Here is a 24,187-nt window from a genome sequence, read left to right as displayed (position 1 = left end):
TCTGCTGGAATTGGATTTTTTACCTGAGCCCCCATATTTAGCTATGGGGGCTCAAGTAGGGATCCTGCTGGAGTTGCTCTAAGATTACGCTAACGTTCAAGGGAAACGGAAATAAGAGAGACAGCGCAACCCTTTCGAGATATCATCCGACCCGTAGCGTGGCCGTTCGATTCGTCTCAGGTTCCCTTCCCCAAGCACAACACAGAGCATCGCCTGCCCGCCCGCACCCCGCCGCCGCCGTCTCTCCAAAACCCAACCAAACCCTAGATCCGCCGCCCTCAGCTCCGGTGAGACCCTCCTCCCCAGCGAAGATGCCGAACCTCGAGTGCCGGATGTATGAGCAGCGGTTCCCGGAGGTGGACGCCGCGGTGATGATCCAGGTGAAGCACATCGCTGACATGGGCGCGTACGTCTCCCTGCTCGAGTACAACAACATCGAGGGCATGATCCTCTTCTCCGAGCTCTCCCGCCGTCGTATCCGCTCCATCTCCTCCCTCATCAAGGTTGGCCGCCAGGAGCCCGCCATCGTGCTCCGTGTCGACCGCGACAAGGGCTACATCGACCTTTCCAAGCGCCGCGTCTCCGAGGAGGAGGCGCACGCGTGCGAGGACAGGTACAACAAGTCCAAGCTCGTGCACTCCATCATGCGCCACGTCGCCGAGACGCTCGAGGTTGACCTCGAGCCGCTCTACCAGCGGATTGGCTGGCCGCTCTACCGCAAGTACGGCCACGCCTTCGAGGCCTTCAAGCTTATCGTTGCCGATCCTGACGCCATCCTCGACGCACTCACCTATGAGGAGAAGGAGGTCGGCCCAGACGGCCAGGAGGTTAATTCTGTTTCCTTGCAGAATTGCAAATCACTAACTCTCCAAATTACCTGTGTGCTTTATGCTATACTCTGAATAGAACAGGACTAGCAGATTAATATTGTTATTGTTTGTGCATGTTAATTTTTCTTATCAGGCCTCTTCCATTAATCAAATACTTTTATTAAGAAACTTAGGTCTATAATGAATTGTAGTTACTTTTTGGAACTTTAAGTCTTCTACTATTAGACCTCTCTAGTCTTTTAGAGCCATACTACTTTGTGGCCCTGTTGTTGAGCTTTTGCCCCATATGAAGCTTGTCTGTTGAATGGTTATTTCCAACTTTGTGGATGTTGTTAAGTAAATAACACTGAGATTATTGATTGGTTTGACATTTTTATGCTTGACATCTGTTAGTTGAAAACAATCCTTATCAATCTAACATTCACCATTGCAACCTGGATAGTCATTCCTGTGGCTACTTATGTTGTTTGAACATGATTAGATTTAGTGGTGGACAGATTAAGTAGGTTTGGATGTTGCAGACTTGTTCCATGTCCTTATTAACAATAGGCATTTTTACGTGTTTACGTGTACATACTATGTCGACTTCAGGAACCAGTAGGAATTTATGTAAAAACTATAGCAGTAGTTTGTCAAACTTTTTTTGGATCAGTATCAATTTGTATATAATTTAGTTTGTTTGTCTGTCAATGAATACTTGTCCTTGGAATGGTAAATCCGGGCCTGTTGACTCATGTTATGTAGATACCATGCTATGGAGTTATATTAAAAAAGCTTCATTCTGAACTAATGTGAAACGCATGCCTTTCAAATTATTAGTAACTGATCAGGAATCATTGAATATATCAAGTTAGAATTTCCAGGCAGTAGATAGACAGTTGTATAGCTTGGTTTAGGTGCTTAACTTCGTATGCAGTTTATTGTATACGAAAACAGTTGCCAGAATTATGTGCATTAATTTAAGAGTTCTGTTTATGTTATTGGGATGATGTTCCTGCTTATGTTAATACTTTGTTGTTAAAAAGAGTTATGGATTTGCTCTAGATGTATTTATATAGAACTGTTTGATTCAAGAGTGTGCTTAAAATTGCTGATAGGTGACTAAGGTGGTGCCTGCTGTCACCCCTGAGGTTAAGGATTCCCTGGTGAAGAACATAAGGAGGAGGATGACACCACAAGCCACTCAAGATCCGTGCTGATATAGAGATGAAATGCTTCCAGTTTGATGGAGTGCTCCATATTAAGGTTCTAAATGCCTCTATTGCCGCCCTTGTGATTTGACAATGGTATATGCAAAAACTAATTATATATGTATTCGCAGCAAGCTATGAAGAAAGCTGAAGCTGCGGGCAATGATAACTGTCCTGTGAAGATTAAGCTAGTTGCTCCTCCACTTTATGTTCTGACCACACAGACTCTTGACAAGGTCGGTGTTACCTTAGTACTTAATATATGTGGGCAACTTGTTATAGCTGAGCTATTTGATAAAGTTTCGTCTGTGTCTCTATGATGAGGCCCATTATTATATGTTGCTAAGAATTGTTGTGGCCTGCCAACCATTATTGTGGCGCCTGTTCTGTTTGACAATGCTTTTGATATTTTTCCTTTTACTGGGAACCTGATTTACTGGTTAGTGTTGTGCTTGGAGTCACATTGCACAAAATGCAGTGACCAGACTTTTATAGTGCAGTATTGTCTACACTATTTATAATGTAGTAATCTGTCAAAATGGTTCTTATCAACGTAGTTTACAATTATTGACTACACAAAATGCAGTAATCTGCCAAATTTATATTGCAGTATTTTCTGGTTCCAGACTTTTCATGGTTCTTATCAATGTGGTTCACAATTTTTGCCTTTATTCGAATTAGGGAATTATTCGGCTAGCTTGGATCACTATGGAATGCTATTTCTTATTACTTGTTAACATAATTTATATTAGGCAGCCCGAAAATATATTAGCTAGCCATTATTTGCATGCTTATCGAATGAAACACCTTGTTTTGCCTTTACCATGCTGTACATGCATGTGAGCACGGGTCATCTTTATATTTCACCCCATGTATTGCAATCATTAGATGTTCTTTTAGTTTGGAACCTAGCATTACGGTTAAGGTCGCATCATATCCTTCCTATCCATAAAACAATTATCATTGTTTCTTTTCTGTGTTGCCTTTGAACAGGAACAAGGCATTTCAGTTCTCACTGATGCAATCAAGGCTTGTACAGCAGAGATTGAAAAATACAAAGGAAAGCTAGTAGTGAAGGAACCACCAAGAGCTGTAAGTTCTTTTCAACATCTGTTAATTCTTTTATATTCCCATCCCAAGCATGTTAGTCTTCCATATGCATGTTGTAAAACCTAAAGCTGTGGATACTATCTGGAAAACAGGTTAGCGAGCGGGAAGACAAGCTATTCCTCGACCAGATTGATTCCCTAATGGAGCAAAATGCAGAGGTCGATGGTGACGCTGACAGTGAAGAGGAGGAAGATACAGGAATGGGTGACGTCGACATTACAAATTCTGGCGTCACTGCTTACTAAAGCTACACTGGTTGATTTGGATGAGATTTGCTGTATAGCACCAGCTAAGATCTAAGCCGTTCTGTTTTGAAGCAGTTTCTTTTTGTTAGGTTTTGGTGGCTGAAATCCCTTGAATTCACTGAAACTTGTTACCTGCGGTGTTAATGTTTTGGGCTCAGCCGGTGTCGGGGTAGCTTTTACTTCTGTCGAGAAGCACCAAATTTTTCTTGGGAGTGAAAACAAAGCCCGTTGCTATACAGTGTTTATTCACTTCATCAGAGACGCATCTTGTTTGCCTTCGGCTTTTTGGCTTCGTGCTGCTTATTCGAACTGGCCTGCTTCGCTAGGCTTGCGGCTCTGATTTACTAGTAAACATGACCATGCCCTACTTGTGACAGGATGTATCATGTATGATTTGTTTCCCTGTGTTCGTGCTAATAAAATAAGTCTAACGTGAAATAGTTTTTAGGGTTTATAATAAATGCCAATGTAATGAAGTATTAATGCTATACAGGAGATTAACTAAATAGGTGACAAGAATTTGAAAGGTAAATAAGTGGATTATATGAATTTGAACCAAACTGCTCAGTCAGAAGGTCACCTTTTATCTGGGTTTGGAGGTTTTTTATATCTGCGTGAGGTCACCTTCTATCTTAACTAAAATACTTGGGGCTGTCTACCCTCGCGGATTGAGTTTTTATATAACTACTACTTTTAACCACCTAGAAATCCCTGCCTCCTCATTCCTTCTGCTACTGTTCATTTTTCTTTTTTTTCCCCTTTTTTCGTTTTTTTTTCTTTCTTTTTTTTCTCCTTCGGACTACGGCCCCTGTTCTTTTTCCTTTTTTTCCTTTTCTTTTTTTTTTTTGATCCTCCGGGCTTCGACCGCTGTTTGGTGTTGTTGACCATGCCATGTTAGAGGGACGCGAACATGCTTAGCCAACCAAGCCATGTCATTTGTAGTGCTAACCAGGCCATGTCATTAGTTGTGCTAAACCAACGACAAACAGTAGAGAGCGTGGTTGACGGACGGCGAGAGACAAAAGATAAATGAGGGCACTCTTTAATATTAGATACAGATAGACTAGACAAAAAATGTCTGAGCTTATCCAAAGTCCTTTGTACACCGTTTGATCATGAATGGTCCTTTGTGCATAGTTTGATCCGAGTTGTTATCGAGACAATGTAGAACACTTGTTTCATAGAGTAGCTCCAAGAATCTCTTTATATCATTTTGTATTGTTAAGAGTAGAGATTTTGGAGATGGCCTGCTTGCAACTGAGGATTGAGTATAAGGCTGCAGCTTCAGCAATACTTGGTCACCCACTGCAAACTGCCTGTCTAATCTATGTTTGTTTGCCTGCATCTTCATCCTGTTTTGAGCATGTTCCAGTCTCTGCTTAAGAAGCTTGAGATGTTCTTCCCGATTAGTAATCACTTCTGTGACTGCTTGAGGTGTATCTTCAGTAGGTAATGGACTGGCCCCTAGATTTGGTTCATACCCATACAAGGTTTTGAAAGGAGAGGCAACCCAAAGCACTGTGGAAGGAAGAATTGTACCACAACTCTGCTAGTGATAACCATGATTTCTAGCTTTTTGGGGAGTCCTGAACTGAGCACCTCAAATACATTTCAAGACATTGATTGATCCTTTCTATTTGGCCATCAGTTTGTGAATGGTATGCAGTAGACAGTGTCAAGTTTACCCTGTATAGCTTAAACAACTGTTTCCAGAAATTGCTGACAAAGATCTTGTTTCTATCACTGACAATGGTACTTGGTAAACCATGCAATTTGACAATATTATCCATAAATAGTTGAGCCACAGTCACTGTTGTATATGGATGTTTCATGGGTATAAAATGTGCAAACTTGGTGAGTCTATCAACTACTACTAATATCACACTGAATCCCTCAGATGTAGGCAGGCCTTACACAAAGTCCATAGATACATCCTGCCAGACACCAGCTAGGATGGGAAGTGGCTGGAGTAAGCCAACTGGATGATCATGGGAGTGTTTAGTTTGCTGGCAGATAGTGCATTGTTTGACCTAACTGTCCACATCAGTTTTGATGCCCTTTTACAAGAAAAGTTTCTTCAATCGATGATATGTAGCATTAACTCCAGAATGCCCTCCAATAGCAGATGCATGAAAAAACAGCAATACGTTTAGTTTGCAAAGCTGAATTGTTGCCAATCCAAATAATTGTACCTTTTCGGATCAGGCCTTTGTCCAAGCTGAAGCCAGATACAGCTAACTGGGACATTAACTTCTGGTCTTGGACATTTGTAGCATATGAGTTGAGGACTTCTTGAATCCACTGGGGTTGAACCTGAGAAACAGCTTGTAGTGCCATCATATGGGCCACTCTTGAGAGGCATCAGCTGCTTGTAATAGATTTTGAATTGTAGTCCCATAAGCCTTGTCATTGCTTTTTTCTGCAGTTCAGAGTGGAGGTTCTGTTCATTCAGATAAGACAATGATATGTGATCATTTAATATCATGAATTCCTGCCTTTGCAAATATGGTCTCCATTTCTCTACTGCCATGATCAAAGCTAAGAATTCCTTCTCATAAATGGAGAGAGTCTTGTGTTTATCTCCCAAAGCTTTGCTCAGATAGGCTATGGGTTTCCCCTGTTGCATTAAGACAGCTCCAATACCATCAGCACAGGCATCAGTCTCTACATGGAATGACCGTTGAAAGTTGAGTAAAGCCAGCACAGGAGTAGTAGTCATGGCCACTTTAAGATTGTCAAAGGCCTCCTGAGCTTGAGCTGCTGAAAATGTCTATGCCTGAGAACATTTGTCAATGGTTTGTCAATCACTCCATAATTCTTCACAATTTTTTTGTAATATCCTGTTAAACCTAGAAATGCTCTCAGTTCAGTCATTGAAGTGGGGTTTGGCCAATGCAGCATATCTCTAGTTTTAGCTGGATCAGTTGCTACCCCTTTGTCTGAGATAGTATGACCAAGGTATTCCAAGCTTGACTGAGCAAAAGTGCATTTGGATGATTTTAGATACAATTAGTTTGCCGTAAGTACCTCAAAGACTTGTTGAATATGTTGTAGATGGTCTTCCCTGGTGGCACTATAGATGAATGTCATCTAAAAATACCAAGATAAATTTCCTCAAGAATGGCTAGAGCAGTTGATTCATAATACATTAAAAAGTTGCTGGTGCATTAGTAAGGACAAATGGCATGACCTTAAATTGATAGTGTCCTTGATGGGTCTTAAATGCAATTTTATACTCATCATTGGGTAACATGCTGATATGATGATATCCAGATCTCATGTCCAGCTTGTTGAAGAACTTAACCAGCTAGTTCATCTAAGATCTCCTCTACAATTGGCATAGGAAATCTATTCTTGAATATCGTAGCATTCAGTTTTCTATAATCCACACAAAATCTCCAGTTGCCATCCTTTTTCTTCACTAGCAGCACTAGGGTAGCAAATGGACTATGACTGTGAGTAACGAGTCCAGCTTCCAACAATTGCTTCACTTGATTCTCAATCTCTGTCTTGTGTTGGGGAGAGTAGTGATATGGTATGGCATTGACAGGCACTGCATCTGGGTACAATGGGACATCATGATCATAGGCTCTGTGTGGTGGAAGCTGTTTGGGATCCTGAAAAATATCTGCATACTCGTGGTATAACCGCCCGAAATAACACGCTTACGGATGTGCTTGTCTTCCACCAGACACTAAGCACCCGAAGGTAAGCTACATCGAACGATTCCATCGAGCACACCCCAATGGAGAACTTCGAATAATCCATGTTTTTCTTCCAGGATCTAATAATGAGAACGAGTTTACAATACTTAGTCAATTTCATACAACAAGAGTTCTTAGAAATACATTATTACAATACCAAGTTCAGGATACGGAATTTAAACAGCAGAATTAAAATAAACATCTAACGATAAGATACAAAGATCCGTCTGTGCCCACCAGAAGAATTCTTCACACAACAGCTACTCCTCAAGCTGCACCTGTAACAGGGGTAAATAAACCCTGAGTACACGATGTACTCGCAAGACTTACCCGACTAGTGGAAATAATTTCTTGACTCCAAAGGATATGATAAGCTTTATGGTTTGCTGGGTTTCCTTTTTACGACAAGCCTTACTAGTAGTGCATCCTTATGTATGTTTTTTATTAGTAGTCATGATTAGTTCATTATCTAACCATTCTATGTAAGTACCTATTCTACTTTCAAGCAAGAGTTGAGCAATCAGATCTATTTCACCATCTTTCATCTTCCAGTCCTTACTACGGTGCTAGATCGTAGACAAGTCGTACCGTATTACACGGCGAATTCGCGAATCAATGTAGCCCAGCTGGGTACCCCTAAAACACACGCCCCTGCTTGTACCCTAGTCACAAGCAGGATCCAACCCACCACTCTCCTGTCAAGAGGTCTAGGTCCCCGTCCAAACTTGGACTCCAAGCCCCCACACCTGAGTCCCGGACTCAGTATGGTGCTTAGATCTTCACCATCCCCACTTTCAATCAGTCGATCCGGAAAGAGTCCGGAACCCACGATAAGAGAGCAACGAGCCTTCCCTCTCCTATAAGCAAGTATGTGCTCAAGATAATAAGTTTGTTACCTAACTAGAATCCAATGCAACGGACGGTTCCTTAACTGACAAGGACAGGGAAAATAATGTAACCAAGCTATGCCCCGTTGGCCATAGGACACAACCTATTACACCCATCAATACCCGTACCATATCCCTACCCTGTCTCCATTTTTTATTTCACCATTTTATTATGAGGGTGATAATAATAATTACCTATTGCGACTAACGGCAGGTTACTCACACTACTGATAGCCTAAGCATAGCAGCTACTCGACCTATGCTAGTAGGACTCATAGGTCGGTTTATTTATGCATGTAGTTTCAACAATAAGCCTGTAACATAAATGCACATCACATATATATATTCAGTGATTATTCAAAATAAGGGTTATGCACCGGGACTTGCCTTGAACAGGCGCGGAGTCATCTCAGTCAGTTAGTGGTGGCTCTGGGACCACCTCCTAAATGAGGATCTCCTCCTCGTACTCCTCGATCACCTCCTAGAATTCATGATCTCCGATAGTCACGATCTCTGCCAACTCATTCTCTACATGCATACGATGATGATGCAACACTTAGCATTTCAGGCAACAGCAACTCTTAAAATAAGAAAACACATAGGTAAACTACTAAGCTAGCTCTAATGACTAAGATACTAAGCTAACTATCATCTTCATCAAGTAAAGTGTTGGGTTCAACTAACAAACACCTAGCTTTACAAATGAAGGATATATCTCTATTTCTACTAATGATTTAATGTATATTTGAAACAAAGAGCATTTAACTACCCTTATGTTAAGTCTATTCTAAAGCTACAAAAATTACAGTGAGCACATAATAATACAATGAAGCTATTGTAAAATTTTCAAAGCTAAAGCTATCACCTATTTTACCACAAAAATTCCTACAATATTTAATCTAATAATATTAAGCACTCTTAAATGATTTAATAGCTCCTGGTATCAACAAGTATATATATGAACTAAATACACTAACAGATATAGCACAATTTTAGGAACTTAACAATGTTCACATTTTTGGATAACAACATTATTTTATATTAATTACCAAAGTTCAGCTCAGAATTAAAATAAAAAGCTATTTCTATTCTTCACGAAAAAGCTAAACTGATTTCGGCACAACGCGGCCCACACACGACGCAGCGCGCGCGCGAGCGCACGGTGGCCCACAGTGCGGCCCACGCGGCACCGGCCCACACACGCAAGGCGGCCTGCGGCGAGGAAGCCCGCGTGCGCTGGCACATTAGAAAAAATGCCCTCGCGTTATCAGAAAATAGCACGAACACTACACGTACTATTTTTATAGACAACGACTTTGCAATGGAAACCCTTAGATCTTTCTCCTCTTTACACAGCAAGGTCCCTGGCCTCCCCCGCGTGCTCCGGCGCGGCGAGCGGTGGAACTGGCGCTTGCGCGGCCACATGGGACCCACGCTGACCTATCTATGAGGCCAACGCTCACCTAGGGTTTGACGTGAAGCGATGGGCGATGGCAGCACGAACGGGGTAAAGCAGAGCAGGATCTCCTCGACGGCGGGCAACCTACAACAGCGACAACCACATTTCGGTGAGCCACAACGCTAATAGGATGGTAGAGATAGGGGATAATCACCAGGGGCACACCGCGAACCAGGTCGAAGTTGTGGTTTGGTCGGCGACTACCTGAGCAGTGCTGGCCACATGCGCTCGACGAGCACGGTGACGAGCCATGGCAGCGCCCACGTGCGTGCGGCAGAGGTGACACGCATAGGACCGACAACAGCATAGAGATGTAGCGGACCGGTACGGACGCGACGATGATGCGACGGCAGCGGCAGCGTCGCGACGCGAGGAGCGTCGGCAGTGCGAATGTGACGGCAGTGCAATGCGGCCACGGTGGCACCCAACACGGCAGCGTGAGGTAGAGCAGCAGGGCGCGGGGCTAGCGGCTCGCTACGGCCGGCCTTGGCCAAGCCCAAGCGGCTCGATCGGCCAAGCGCGGCGGCACGGTTGACTGTGCAGGATGCGGCCATGTGCGCGGCGTGAGAAGACCATATGGTGCCCACACACCCGGCGCCAACCAACCTGAGATAGTGACACGCACGAATTTTAAAGCGTTCAATACGACCAAACGGTTGCTTTAGGACCTAAACCATCTTCACCATGCTCAAGATGGCACATGAGACTACAAAATCAAGCTATAAACACTACACCACACCTTAACCCAATCTCTCACAATAAATTGCTAAACATAACAATGTCTAACTATTGGCAGACTTGAAAATTTCTAAGTTTTTGAGCTGAATTTGATTTCCAATTTGTGATTTCTAAGCTAGTGGAAATATTAGCTAGCAATATCATTTTTTGACCGCAAGTATTTCATTGTCATCTACAAAGTTTGTACTTCAAACTTTATTTAAGTACCTTATATTTGTTCTATAGCATTTTTGCTTAATAAAAATTGATTTTAAATCCTAAGTGATATAACATGACTATCGAATCAACTTTCGTTTCGCATTTTAGTTGATTCGTTTCGAGTTATAGAAATTGATCTACACACTTTATCACATGTATTAACACATAAACATGATGCTCATGATATATTTTAGTAATGATTTATGGTGTAACACTGAGGGTGTTACAAATCTACCCTCCTAAAATAAAATCTTGTCCCGAGATTTTATGTGCCTAGTGTGGAAAAAGAGATAAGAAATAAATTCCGATTTAAACAATTACCTCGGTAAACTAGAACGAAGGTGGGGATAATGCTTCAAGATATAGCTTTCTTGCTCCCACGTTGCTTCATCCTCCAAGTAATTTGCCACTGAACTTTATAAAACTTCATCATATTGTTTCTAGTCACTCTTTCTTTTTCATCTAAGATCTTGATAGGATGCTCAATATAAGACAAGTCGGGCTGGAGGGGAAGTCCTTCAATTTCCACAGCTTCATCAGGGACCCGCAAACATTTCTTTAACTGGGAAACATGGAAGATATTATGCACTGCTGACAAAATATCCTGAGAGCTGGATATGGTAGGCAGCAGAACCACACTGAGCCAAAATCTTGTAAGGTCCAACATAGCGAGGGGCTAGCTTTCCCCAGACACCAAAGCGATGCACCCCTCTCATGGGTGACACTTTGAGATACACATGATCACCAATTTCAAATTACAAGGACCTTCTTCGCTTATCGACATAAGTTTTCTACGACTTTGAGCTGACTTCAAATGACTTTGAATAACACTGACTTGCTCTCTTGCTTCTTTGATAAAATCAGGTCCAAAATAACCACGGTCTCCCACCTCAACCCAATTAAGAGGTGTTCTCCATTTCTTGCCATACATGGCCTCAAAAGGTGCCATACGAATGCTTTCTTGATAACTATTGTTATAAGAAAACTCAGGCTAGAGTCAAGCATTCGTCCCACTTTTTAGGAAAAGAAATGGCACAAGCTCTCAACATATCCTCTAGTACCTAATTTACCCTTTCTGTTTCGCCACCAGTTTGCAGATGATAAGCTGAACTTCTGAGGAGACTAGTACCAAGACATTGCTGAAGTTGCTCCTAGAAATGAGAGACAAAGATTGACCCTTTATCAGAGATGATAGTACGAGGAACTCCATGCAGGGTCACAATCCGGTCAAAATACAACTTGGCATACTTCTTGGTTGAATACCTTGTATCCACCGGAAGGAAATGAACGGACTTGGTAAGGCGATCCATAATGACCCAAATAGAGTCATACCCCTTTGCCAGTGCGGGGCAAACCCACAACAAAGTCCATGGAAATATCCTTCCATTTCTAAACAGGGATAGGCAAGGGCTGCAAAAACTCAGTGTACGCATATGGTCTGCCTTAATTCTTTCACAAGTGTCGCATTCCACAATGTACTTGGTGATATCCTGCTTCATATTTGACCACCAATACAAGTGGCTCAAATCATGGTACATCTTGTTACTTCCTGGATGGATGGACAACTTGGAGTTGTGAGCTTCATCCAAATTTTTTCTTCTAAGCTCCTCACTTGACGGAACAACCAATCTGTTCTTGAACCTCACTACACCTTGATCATCAATACTAAAATAGTGGACCACGCCCTTCGGCAATTAACTTCTTGATACTCAGAATTTCCAAAACATCTTGCCTTTGCTCTATAATAAGTTGCTTAAGTAAATCCAAGACTAGAGCAATATGGGCTAGCACCTTAGCATGGTTGAGAGACAAAGGTGCTTCTTCAACTTGATACGACTTCTGGCTCAAAGCATCAGCTACCACATTAGCTTTTCTAGAATGGTAATGAACCTCTAAATTATAATCCTTGATTAGCTCCAACCATCTTCGTTGCCTCATATTCAGCTCGAACTGAGTGAAAATATATTTGAGGCTCTTGTGATCCATATAAATATGTACTTTATTTCTCAACAAATAATACCTCCAAATTTTTAGAGCGTTGACCACAGCAGCCAGCTCTAAATCATGGGTGGGATAATTCACCTTGTGCTTTTTCAGCTGGCATGAAGCATAAGCTATCACACGTCCATCCTGTATAAGCACGCATCCTAATCCAGTCCTTGAGGCATCACAATACACATCAAATAGCCTGTCAATATCTGGTTGGGCAAGAATAGGAGCAGACGTAAGAAATTTCTTCAGGGCTTGGAAAGCTTCTTCACAAGCCGGACTCCATACAAACTTGATATCTTTCTAGAGCAACTTGGTCATTGGTTGGGCTATTTTGGAGAAGTCAGGAGTAAAGCACCGATAATAACCAGCAAGACCAAGGAACTGACGGATCTGATGCACTGACTTTGGAGACTTCTAATTTAACATATCTTGCACCTTGCTTGGGTGCACAGAGATACCTTCAGGTGTTAGAACATGTCCCAAAAACTACACTCGATCCAACTAAAACTCACACTTGCTGAATTTGGCATACAACTTGTGTTCCCTTAATCGAGTCAGTACTATCCGAAGATGTTGTGCATGCTCTTATTGTTCTTAGAGTATATCAAAATATCATCAATGAACACCACTACAAACTTATTCAGCTCCGGCATGAAGACTAAATTCATAAGATACATGAAGAATGCAAGAGCATTGGTGAGACCAAAAGATATGACTAGGTATTCATACAGCCCATATCTAGTAAAGAAAGCTATCTTTCGTATATCTTGTGGTCGGATCTTAATTTGATGATATCCAGAACGAAGAACATTCTTTGAAAACACCTTGGCACCAGCTAACTAATTGAATAAAGTATCAATACGAGGTAAATGATACTTGTTCTTAATGGTTACCGCATTGAGAGGGTGGCAATCCACACACATCCACAGAGTACCGTCCTTCTTCTTCACAAAAATAGCTGGACAACCCCATGGTGAAGAACTAGGATGGATAAAGTTCTTCTCCAATAATTCCTCTAACTGCTTTTTCATTTTAGCTAGTTCTTTAGGAGCCATGCGGTAGGGACGCCGTGAAATAGGAGCAGTGCTAGGTTCTAACTCAATGGAAAAGTCCACATCTCTATCCGATGGCAACCTAGGTAGATCTTCAGGAAAGACATCTGAGAACTCATAGACCATAGGAATAGAGGCAAGATCAGGAGAAGCTTCAACATGAGCAACAACTGGTAAGGCTAGATCTGAGGGCATAAGAAGAGACATCCTATCCTAGGAAGAAGGAAGCCGTAACTCAACAACTCTCTGCTTAAGGTTCAACACTACCCCATAAACTCGCAACCAGTTCATGCCTAGAATTGCATCTATGCCTCGCCTAGGCAGTACCATGAACTAGAGGCGGTAAGTGTGAGTGGCTAGCACTAATCTGACTGTGTTCGTCCAAGTATTAATGCACAACTACGCACCCAGAGTACTGATTCTATAGGCAATAGGAATAGCCATTAGAGATATATTGTGCCTCTGTGCAAACCCCATGCTCATAAATGAATGTGATGCATCATAATCAAACAACACATATGCTAGGTGGGAATCAATGGTAAACATACCAGCCATCACTGGTTCATTCTACAAAATCTCCTCAGCCTTAGTGAAGTTGACTTGTCTAGAGCGGCTTATGAGCACCTTCTTCTTGATAATCATTCTCTTGACCAGACGGGAGTTGGCTGGAGGCTGGAAAGACTATGTAGGCTGGTTCTATGGACACTACTGAGCATAGTGGCCCTCCTTGCCACACTTGAAACAAGCACCTGTCTTGTTCCCCTGGCCCTAACAAGATGAAACTTGTTGTCCCTAAGGCTGTTGTTGCACCTGCTGAGTAGGTGCACAAGTACTGAGTGGGAGGTGCCTAGTAGGTCTTCTGAGGCTGACGGAACGACCTGCCCACCCAAAGACTGATAGGGCACCTACCTGACAACCTATACCTTCTGAGCCTAGGGGTGACTAGAAGACCCAGTAATCATCCGTTTGTGCTTCCACTCAGCTTGAGAGTCATGCTAAAGTCCCTCCATGGCAATAGCAGCATTCATCATAGCACCAAAAGTCTGGTAGTTCCCTGTGTATAACTCCTTCTGCAGACTACAAGAGAGGCCACAAAAGAAATGACCCCTCTTCTTCTTATCAGTATCAATGTGGGTCCCATCATACTGTGCCTAGATGATTGAACTTGTTCACATAATCTATCACAGACATGCTCCCTTGCTTCAGGTCCTGGAACTCCATCAACTTCTTGTTCAGCACATCAGCAGGAATGTAGTACTCTCTGAAAGCAGCGGTAAACTCCTGCCTAGTCACACGGTGGTCCACTAGCTACATGGCATTGAACGTGTCCCGCCATGCACTGGCAGAACCCAATAGCTACTGCGCTGTAAAGCGCACCTTCTATTCTTCAGTTATAGTGAGCAGCTAAAACTTCTGCTCTAGAATACAAAGCCAATGCTCTGTATCCAGAGGCTCAGTAGTTAGTGTGAACATGGGTGGGGCGTCTTCAAAAAATCCTAGTAAGAACAGGGCCCCTTGGGACCGCGAGCACCACCCCCGTTCCCACCATTGCCATCAGGGCCTCCACGGGCGAAGCCACCAATAGCCTAGGCCAGCATCTCTAAGGCATGGGTGGACTCACACAGAGCAACCAGCATCTCTGCCATCATCTCTGCATGGGTCATCGGAGGTGGTGGTGGTAGAGGAGGAGGAGCAAGGAGTGGGGCCTCATGGCTCTCCCCATTGGTGTTGCTAATTCCCTCACCATGACCGTTATCACCCTAGTCTACCCCAGCGCTAGTACTCCCCTGGTTAGACCTTAGGTTCATCTATAAATAGATAAGAACCAACCATTAGGAACAACCCTCCAGATTAGGAACAAGAGACTTAGAGAAATGATAAGACTTTTGTCGGTGTTTTGGACTGACGGGCCCTCAACCAACTAGTGAAAATGTACTACGTGCCCCTAATCCCGGATGGTGATGTAAAGAGACACAATGTTTATACTGGTTTAGGCAATATGTGCCCTATGTCCAGTCTGAGAGATTGATCTTGTATTCCTTACATCGAAGTACTTGTAGTAGGGGGTTACAAGTAGGGTAAGAGAGGGAGCGAATCCTAGGTCTCTGCATGAAGCGGTGTGGATTGCTTGAGATATTGATCTCAGGCAGCGGGGAAGCATGCGCATTACAGAGTGTCGAGCGTGTGTTCATCTATCTATTGAACTCCTCCCTAGAAATGGCCCCGGTCCCTCCCTTTTATAGTTGAAGGGGGGACAGGGGTGATACATGGGGTTGCTACGTAGCGTCATGCGAACAGAGGCGGCATATCCGAGCCCTATAGCCTGTCACTGTGGCAGTATGGTTGACGGAGTGGTCCTATCCTTAATGCACTGGGGCGACATGCTGGTCACACTTGATCCTATGTGTCGTAGGAGCTCCAGTGATAGCTTGACGTAGGGCATGGCGAACGACATGCCGGTCGCTGTGTGTTGACAGTATGAAGAGCCAAGGCCCGGTTGGTGCCGAGGCCGAGCCACCATGGGGGCTTGGTGGGCGCGAATCTCAAGGTTGTTGAGACCCTAAAGTGGATTGCCGAGACTTGGAGGGAGCAGTTGGTTCTGTACATTGATTCCGAGGCTATAGTGACCTAGACTTGACTCCCCACGTCGCGTTGTTCCTAGAGCAAGGGTTAGGTAGCATAGTGCAGTGCGGGCGTCGGTCATGGGCATAGTACCGAGCACAGCGGCCAGTAACCCCTACCCTATCCTATCTTGGACGGTATGGTGTTGATGTGACTTCCCGTCTTATCGGCCGCTCTGCTGTGTCAAGCCGTCGTTTGGCTGATGTTGCGGGAGTAGTTGGTCGCAATAATTGGACACGATGCTCTGTTAGGGAGATCGGTCAAGGCGAAGGTGACGGGGCCGTTATCGAGCCAGCCTCGAGCGAGACAGAGAATTGATACCATGTCTGAGGCCTTACGTGCGGGCCTCGAGCAAGACGGAAAATTGATACCGCGCTCGAGGCCTTCCGTGTGAGGCCTCGAGCGAGGCGGAGGTTCGGTAGGCCATCCGAGGCCTTTCGTGTGGGGCCTCGAGCGAGGCAAAGAGTCAGTGGCCTCGGACAAAGCTAGGGGTTAGCCAATTGTTTGTCTCTTGGCTTTGATTTTGATGGGGTCTAAGCGATTTTTTTGGTTTTTGCTTAGGGGACCCCGTTTTATGGTACCCGATAGTAGCCCCTGAGCCTTAGGGAGAGCGTGAGTGCTCTCCTTGAGGTTTTGATGAGACTCAGCTCGCGGTGACTCCTGGCAAGATGGTGTTTCATACTCGAGGCCTCGGTGGGTGTGCGCGAGCGCACCCGCTGGGTGTAGCCCCCGAGGCCCTGGAGGAGTGGATTTATTCCTCCAGGGGCTTTTCTTACGTTGTGCAAGGGGTTACATTGTGTTTGCTGAGCCCATGAGTGTGAGTTTGGGTTGTTGAGCCTTGGCTTGGTTGTAGGAAGAGCCCCCGAGCCTCTGCGCGGAGCAAGAGGTTGATCAAGAGTTTCCCTATCTTTTTTGTACGGCCCTCACATATCCTTTTCGTTCGGAAGGAGGGGTGGAGGATGCCATGCTACCCTCGATGGGCACGAGCAATGACACCTCTGGTGAGCTGTTATCAGGTAAGTCCGAGTGGAGGCCCGTGCCCCATTCAATAGGGGTCGGCTAGCGGTCTAGAGACGCACTCCAAAAGTACCAGAGGGCTTCTCTAGTGGGTCCTAGGGCAGTTCGATGGGCCCTGGTGGCTCGATGCCTCCCTATGGTGGGATCCCATTTGAAGACCTCCAGCCGGTCTCAGACATAACTTAGGGCGTCCCGAGCGATCGCTTGCTTGGGCTTCGGCCATGTACGGACTCACCCATAGTTGTCTCTGATTCTGTTGCCCTAGGGCGGCTGTTGAAACCTTTTGGGGGCCTAGCCTTCGAACCCCTGGACCGTAACGGGCTTGATGCCCTTTATCGCATTTTCTGAGCCTCCGAGTGTGAGCTTGTCTTCGTCCTAGGTGCAGGAAGAGCCCTTGAGCCTCCGCACAGAGCGAGAGGGCGGTCAGGAGTTCCCCTGGCTTTTTGCGCGACCCTCGTGCATCCTTTTCATTTAGAAGGAGGGGTTATTTGCTGAGCCCTCGAGTGCGAGCCTAGGTCACTGGGTCTCAGCAAGGTTGTAGGAAGAGCTCCCTAGCCTTTGCACGGAGCGAGAAGGTGGTCAGGAGTTCCCCTAGCTTTTTGTGCGACCCTCGCGCATCCTTTTTGTTCGGAAGGAGGGGTTGTTTGCCGAGCCCTCGAGTGTGAGCCTAGGTCGCTGGGTCTCGGCAAGGTTGTGGGAAGAGCTCCCTAGCCTCTGCACGGAGCGAGAAAGAGGTCAGGAGTTCCCCTAGCTTTTTGTGCGACCCTCGCGCATCCTTTTCGTTCGGAAAGAGGGGTTGTTTACCGAGCCCTCGAGTGCGAGCCTGGGTCGCTGGGTCTCAGTAAGGTTGCAGGAAGAGCCCCCAAGCCTCTACACAGAGCAAGAGGGCGATCAGGAGTTCCCCTAGCTTTTTGTGTGACCCTCGCGCATCCTTTTCGTTAGGAAGGAGGGGTGGAATATGCCAGGCTACCCTCGGTGGGCGCGAGCGGTGACACTTCCGGTGAGCTGTTATCGGGTAAGTCCGAGTGGAGGCCCATGCCCTATTCGATAGGGGTTGGCTAGCGGTCCAGAGACACACTCCAAAAGTACTAGAGGGCTTCTCTAGTGGTCCTAGGGCCGTTCGATTGGCCCCAGGGGGCTCGATGCCTCCCTACTGGTGGGATCCCATTCGGAGACCTCCCTATAGGTCTCGGACACGACTTAGGGCATCCCAAGCATTTCAGCTTGTTTGTGCCTCTGACCACAGTATGGGCTTGCCCATAGTCGTCCCTGACTCTGTTGCCCTAGGGCGGCTGTCGAAACCCTCGAGAGCCCAGCCTTCAAACCCCTGGACCGTAATGGGCTCGGTGCCCAGTTCCTTCGTCTAAAAGGAATCGGGTGGGGGATATTCCCCCCCATCGGCTGATAACGGTAGGTGCGCCTTTTGAGGCGGTTTTCTCAGGGAGGCAGAACGGCGCCTGCCGCTGCTGCGGTCGGACGCGACGCTGTGTTAGCGGATGGGACATAACTGTTCACGCGATTAATAAGGAAAAGGTGGGTACGTGGGCGGTAAAATCGGATCTGGATTAACTATATCAGATTTGAGGGAAACTCCCTTGATTTTGTCGCCCATCCGCTTCGCCCCCTTCCTGCATAAATACGCAATGAGCCTCGCCCCTCCCCTCCTTACCTTGCCTGCATTCGCCTTTGCTGCCCTCGAGCTATTGCTAGGAACAGAGAGCATCGGGGAGAAGAAGGGAGAAGGGCGAGGGAGAGAGAGAGAGAGAGAGTTACCGTCGTAGCAGCATTCTCCACCGCGCAATGGCCGGTGGCCCTGTCATCCACCCGGTGGATCCTTGGGGTCCATCCAACATGTCCGTGGAGATGCTACGGTCGCTCGTCGATGATGGCCTTCTCCGCCCGGTCACCGACCTCGATAGGCCAGAGTGGATTGCTCCGTCGGGCGAGCCGGAGCCGAGGCCACACGACGGGTATGTCGTGAGCTTCGTGTCTTTCCACGAGCGTGGTCTCGGCCTACCGATGGACCGATTCATGTGGGCGCTCCCGCATTACTATGGCGTGGAGCTGCACAACTTCAACCCCAACTCCATTGCGCAGGCGGCCATCTTTGTCGCCGTCTGCGAGGGGTACTTGGGCATTGCCCCCCATTGGGAGCTGTGGCTCCACCTCTTCCGGGCGGGGTATACCACCAAGCCGACAGGCACGACGGGTACGAGGAAGACGATGAGGGCCGACGGCTGCACTCTCTAGGTGCGCCAAGACCGGCAGCACCTTTATATCCCGGCCCAGCTCAGGTCAACCAATCGCTGCTGGTACACCAGCTGGTTCTACCTCCGCAATGATGACGGTGGACTTCCCCCCTACATTGGGCGGATCATGGAGAACTGTCTAGAGAAGTGGAGGTATGGCGTCCCGAAGGAGGATCAGCCCAAGCTGCAGCCGCTCCTGGAGGGCCTAGAGAGGCTGCGGAACCGCAGCCTTACGGTGGCTGTGGTCGTGGCTACCTTCCACCGCCGAAGGGTGCTGCCGCTGATGGCTCGGCGGCGGCGCATATTCGACATGAGACCGGATGAGTCGATCGAGGGCATCCAGATGTCCGCCGTCCCCCTCTCCAACGAGGAGATTCTACGGCGGGTGAGAGAGACGGTGGAGGGGCGGCTGAAGATTGATGGTTTGACCCCATTCGCGATGCGCCCATCGCGAGGGTACCTCTCTCTGGTAAGTCACGCGCTGCTGCAGCCCCGGAGGCCTCCTTGTTCCTCACCGTTTTTCGGTCCCTTATTTGTGTTCACCGTCCCCGCAGGGGATGAGGGACATGCGAGCCTCCCCGCTGCCCGTTCCCGAGGACGCAGAGCGGCGGGCGGTGAACCGGGCGCACGCTTAGGCGCAGAAGAGGCGAAAGGACGCCGCAGAGGCAAAGCGCAAGAGAAAGGTCCTTAAGCGCGAGGAGCTGGAGAAGCGCCACCGGCAGCAGAGGCAGGACGGTCTTCCAGTGGAGGCGTCTCCATCGCCGTCGTTGTCGGAGGATTCTTCGGGCGGAGATGACGAGAGCGAGATAGGGTGGGGTCCCCTGGACCATCTCCCCGACATCAAGGGGACAGTGCCCGGGGCATCAGCAAGCAGCCCAACGCTTCCAGGAGGAGGAGAGGACGCCTCGGGGCCAGCAACCGCCCACCCCGAGGCCGAGGCCGACACGCCTGAGGCACGGGCGTTAGGAAAGCACACCGTCAGCCTAGTGGGCTCGACGGCAGAGGTGGAGCAGGTGGCGGTGGGGGTGACGCAACTGCCCTCGCAGAGGACCGAGGGGGCACCGGAGTTTGGTGAGGGCCAGCCGGCACCAGCGGATATAGACGCCGTGCCGCCACCGCCACCACCGCCGTTGTAGAGGAGGGTCGCAGTGCTGAAGCGGTTGCATCCCCGCTCGAGGTGAGTGTTTTTTTAGCGGAGTTCGTATTGTTTCCCGCTCGCTTTACGGTCATATGCTGACCAGGTGGGTGTTTTTCCTTCAGCCGGAAGCATCAGGCGGAGGTGCCTACCCTGGCGCCACGCAAGTCGCTCAAGGTGAGCACGGGCTCCACCGCTCAACGGGTGGTGGAGGCACAGGCCGTCGTACAGCGCGGCGTGGCATCGGCGAGGGCCAACCCGAAGGAGCTGGTCGCCCAGGGGGAGGCTACCAGGGCGGCCACGGAGCGAGCGGGGGAGGAAACGCCTACGCCCCGTGAGGCCGAGGCCCGTGAGTCAGATGAGGCCAAGGCGCCCTATGTTGCCGAGGCCTCCAAGGGTGAGACAGAGGCCCCTCGGACTTCCGAGGCCGAGGCGATGGAGGCTAGGGCGTCCAGGACCACCGAGGCCGAAGTGGTAGGGACTGGAGCCCCCGAGACCACCGAGGCCGGGGTGGCGAGAGCCGACGTGAGCGCGGCGAAGCCGGCGGCCCAGGTAGTGGAGGCAGAGGTGGGGCAAGCCTCAATACCACCACCGGTCCAAGGCCCGTCACCGTTGTAGGAGAGCGCCCGGGAAGTGGAGGTCCATTCTATCTCCTCCGACGATACTTCCCGGGTGAAGGAGGTGGTCGATGCCGAGGCGGCCGGCACTATGGAGCAGCCGGCTCTGACCTCTGGCGAGGGAAACTCGGCCCAATTACGGGTACGACCCGAGCCCCGCGGGTGGGATCACCCGCGTGTCTTGTGGCAGAGCCAGGACGACCCTGAGGGGGAGCCTCTGTTCGCCCTCGAGGACGTGGCCGAGGGGGGGCGCTGGGACACCTTCGAGCAATACCGCCAGTTGGCGGAGCGGTCGCTGCGGACAGCGCTGTCCGTCGTGGCTGACGATCTGCCCGGGGTCACCCAGGTTCACGCCTTCTTTTCTCATGTGGTGTCGTCTTTTTCTGAGTTTTCTCGCAGTGAATGACCCCTGTTTTGCCTATCCAGGAGCTGAAGACCCGGTCCCTCGGGAAGTCATTGTTCCTCCGACGGGAGAGGGATGTCTAGGACCAGCTCTAGCGGCAGAAGGGCTTGCTCGCCGACGCCAACGAGCTTCTGTCGGTGCGAGCACAGAGGTGGAGGACCTCGCCTTCGCTGTGTCGATATGAAGGCCGAGGCAGCCACGGCTTAGGAGCAGGTCGCCCCTTTGGCGGCACGGGTCAAGGAGCTAGAGGAGGAGCTGACCCGGGTGGCCGGCGATTGGGACACCTTTAGGTCTCAGGCTGAAGAAGCGACGACCTCTGCTAAGGCCCTTGCTGGGCAGCTAGGGGCGGAGCAGGGTGCGCACCTGCTAACGAAAGGCGCCCTGGCAGAGGCCCTCAAGGTGGCCGAGGCCTCCTAGACCGAGGCTGTGGCCTAGAAGGGAAAGGTCGAGGGTGAGTCCTGTTCCCCTTGTTTTACTTATTTTTCTTACGCTCGACTCCTAACTCCCTGGTGTGATGCAGAGCTGGAGAAGGAGGCTTCCAGGGCGGCCGAGGCTTCTCGGGTCGAGGTCCAGGGCTGGAAGGAGAAAGCTGAGGCCTCTCGGGTCGAGGCCCAGCACTGGAAAGAGAAAGCCGAGGGTGAGTCCTGTAGGCCTCCGCCCCTATTTGGCTTGTTTTCCTTTGTGCTTAACCCCATCCAGTTTGTTTTGGTGCAGGGTTGGAGAAGGAGGTCACCCGGGCAGCCGATGCCTCTATTGCAGTGCAGGCGGTGCTCGAGGCCAAGATCGGGGAGCACAACGCGCTGCAGAGTGCCACCCATACCGTGTGCGAGGCCCTGGAGGTTGAGGGGGCCCAGTCGGGCAGCTCCCTTAGGAGCCGCTTGGTCGCGTTGAGCGGCCAAGTGCGCGAGCGACTCTAGGGGGCGCTGCACGCGGGTGTTAAGCGTGCCCTGGCCGTCGTCTCCTCGCACTACGCCGGCATCGACCTCAAGGCCATCAGTGATGGCTATGTCTTGCCCGAGGATGACGAGGAGGCCGATGAGGAGGTAGTGAAGCTGATGGAGGTGGCTGAGGGCCCCGGCACGGCACTGGCGAAGCTGTTTGAAGAGGAGGTGGTCCCTCCCACGCCGTCCACCGATGCTGGAGACCCTGAGCCTTGACCTAGGCCCAAGAGGCCATGTAAATAGATTAGGGATTACGTTACCATATCATAACGCTGGTGGCCATCGAGGCCTTTTTAAAGTACTCATGCATCTATGTTTCTTAATCGTTTTTATTGTATTTCCGAGCCTCTGCCCTCTATCTCGTCTTTGGACATATCTCTTGCAAAAAACTTCCTCAGAGCCTAAGCTGCCCCTTAGGCAAAAGGTGGTGAGGGAGTGCCGTAGCCCAGAGGCGTAGGCCGTCTCGCGACTCGGCCGGCCTTTTGGCCTTGAGACAGTCTTTCGGTCCTTAGGTTTTTTACAATTGATTTGTCAGAGCATGCTAGAGAGTTTGGCGTAGAATTTTTTTTGAAAAACAACTAAAAAATGGTGCGTGGGACTTAGGGGGAAGTCCTTCCTTCTAGCCCCCGAGGGAGGCTCGGTTCTACAGAGGCAGAGCCGAGTCTCTCTAATGGAGTTATCGTATCGCTGAGGCCCTTGATGGGCCCGGGGGGTTTCTCGAAAGATTAGAACAACTAAAGAACGCTTCTTAATTGTATTTCGAGAAACAATGTATACAATGCTTGGAAATTTAAGGGTAAAAGCGACGTAGCTGTTCTATGTTCCAAGCGTTGGTGAGGATTTCGCCCTTCTTGTTGGCTAGCTTGTAGGTCCTGGGCTTCAGCACTTGGGCGACGATGTACGGTCCTTCCCATGGCGGGGTCAGCTTGTGGCGGCCCTTGTTGCTCTGCCTTAGCCTCAGCACCAGGTCGCCCACTTTCAGGTCTCGGCTTCGAATGCGCCGGGCTTGATAGCGTCATAGGGCTTGCTGGTACTTGGCCGAATGTAGCAGCGCAATGTCTCGGGCTTCCTCCAGTTGGTCAAGGGCGTCTTCGCGAGTGGTGCGGTTACTTTGCTCGTTGTAGGCCTGTAGCCTCGGGGAACCGTACTCCAAGTCAGTGGGGAGGATAGCCTCGGCTCCATAGACTAGGAGGAACGATGTGAACCCCATGGCTCAGCTCGGAGTGTTCCTCAGGCTCCAGATGACTGATGGGAGTTCGGCAAGCCATTTCTTGCCAAACTTCTTAAACCGGTTGTATATTCTTGGCTTGAGGCCTTGTAGGATCATGTCGTTGGCATGTTCTACTTGGCCGTTTGTCCTAGGGTGTCCTACGGCCAACTAGGCCACACGGATGTGGTGGTCGTCGCAGAACGTCAGGAACTTGCGGCCGGTGAATTGCGTCCCATTGTCAGTGATGATGGTGTTCGGAACCCCAAACCTGTGGATGATATCAGTGAAGAACAGCACTGCTTGATCGAATTTGATTTGATTGATCAGACAAGCCTCGATCCACTTGGAGAACTTATTGATTGCTACCAGCAGATGGGTGTAGCCCTCGAGGGCCTTCTGCAGAGGCCCAACCATGTTGAGCCCCCACACGGCGAACGGCCATGTGATGGGGATGGTTTGGAGTGCTTGGGCCGGGAGATGCATCTATCGTGCGTAGTACTAGCATCCCTCGTAGGAGCGTACGAGCTTGGTGGCATCAGCAACAGCCGTTGGCCAGTAGAACCCTTGGCGAAAAGCGTTTCCGACGAG

General features: G+C 48.6%; 1 pseudogene; it reads left to right on the top strand.

The window, feature by feature from the left end:
* Positions 1-161: 161 nt before the first annotated feature.
* Positions 162-3,659, top strand: LOC136540113 (eukaryotic translation initiation factor 2 subunit alpha homolog; annotated as a pseudogene).
* Positions 3,660-24,187: the final 20,528 nt, after the last annotated feature.

This window comes from Miscanthus floridulus, chromosome 2, assembly GCF_019320115.1.
Source record: "Miscanthus floridulus cultivar M001 chromosome 2, ASM1932011v1, whole genome shotgun sequence".
Taxonomy (NCBI): domain Eukaryota; kingdom Viridiplantae; phylum Streptophyta; class Magnoliopsida; order Poales; family Poaceae; genus Miscanthus; species Miscanthus floridulus.
The sequence above is the reverse complement of the archived record's forward strand: the minus strand, read 5'-3'. Positions and strand labels throughout refer to the sequence as shown.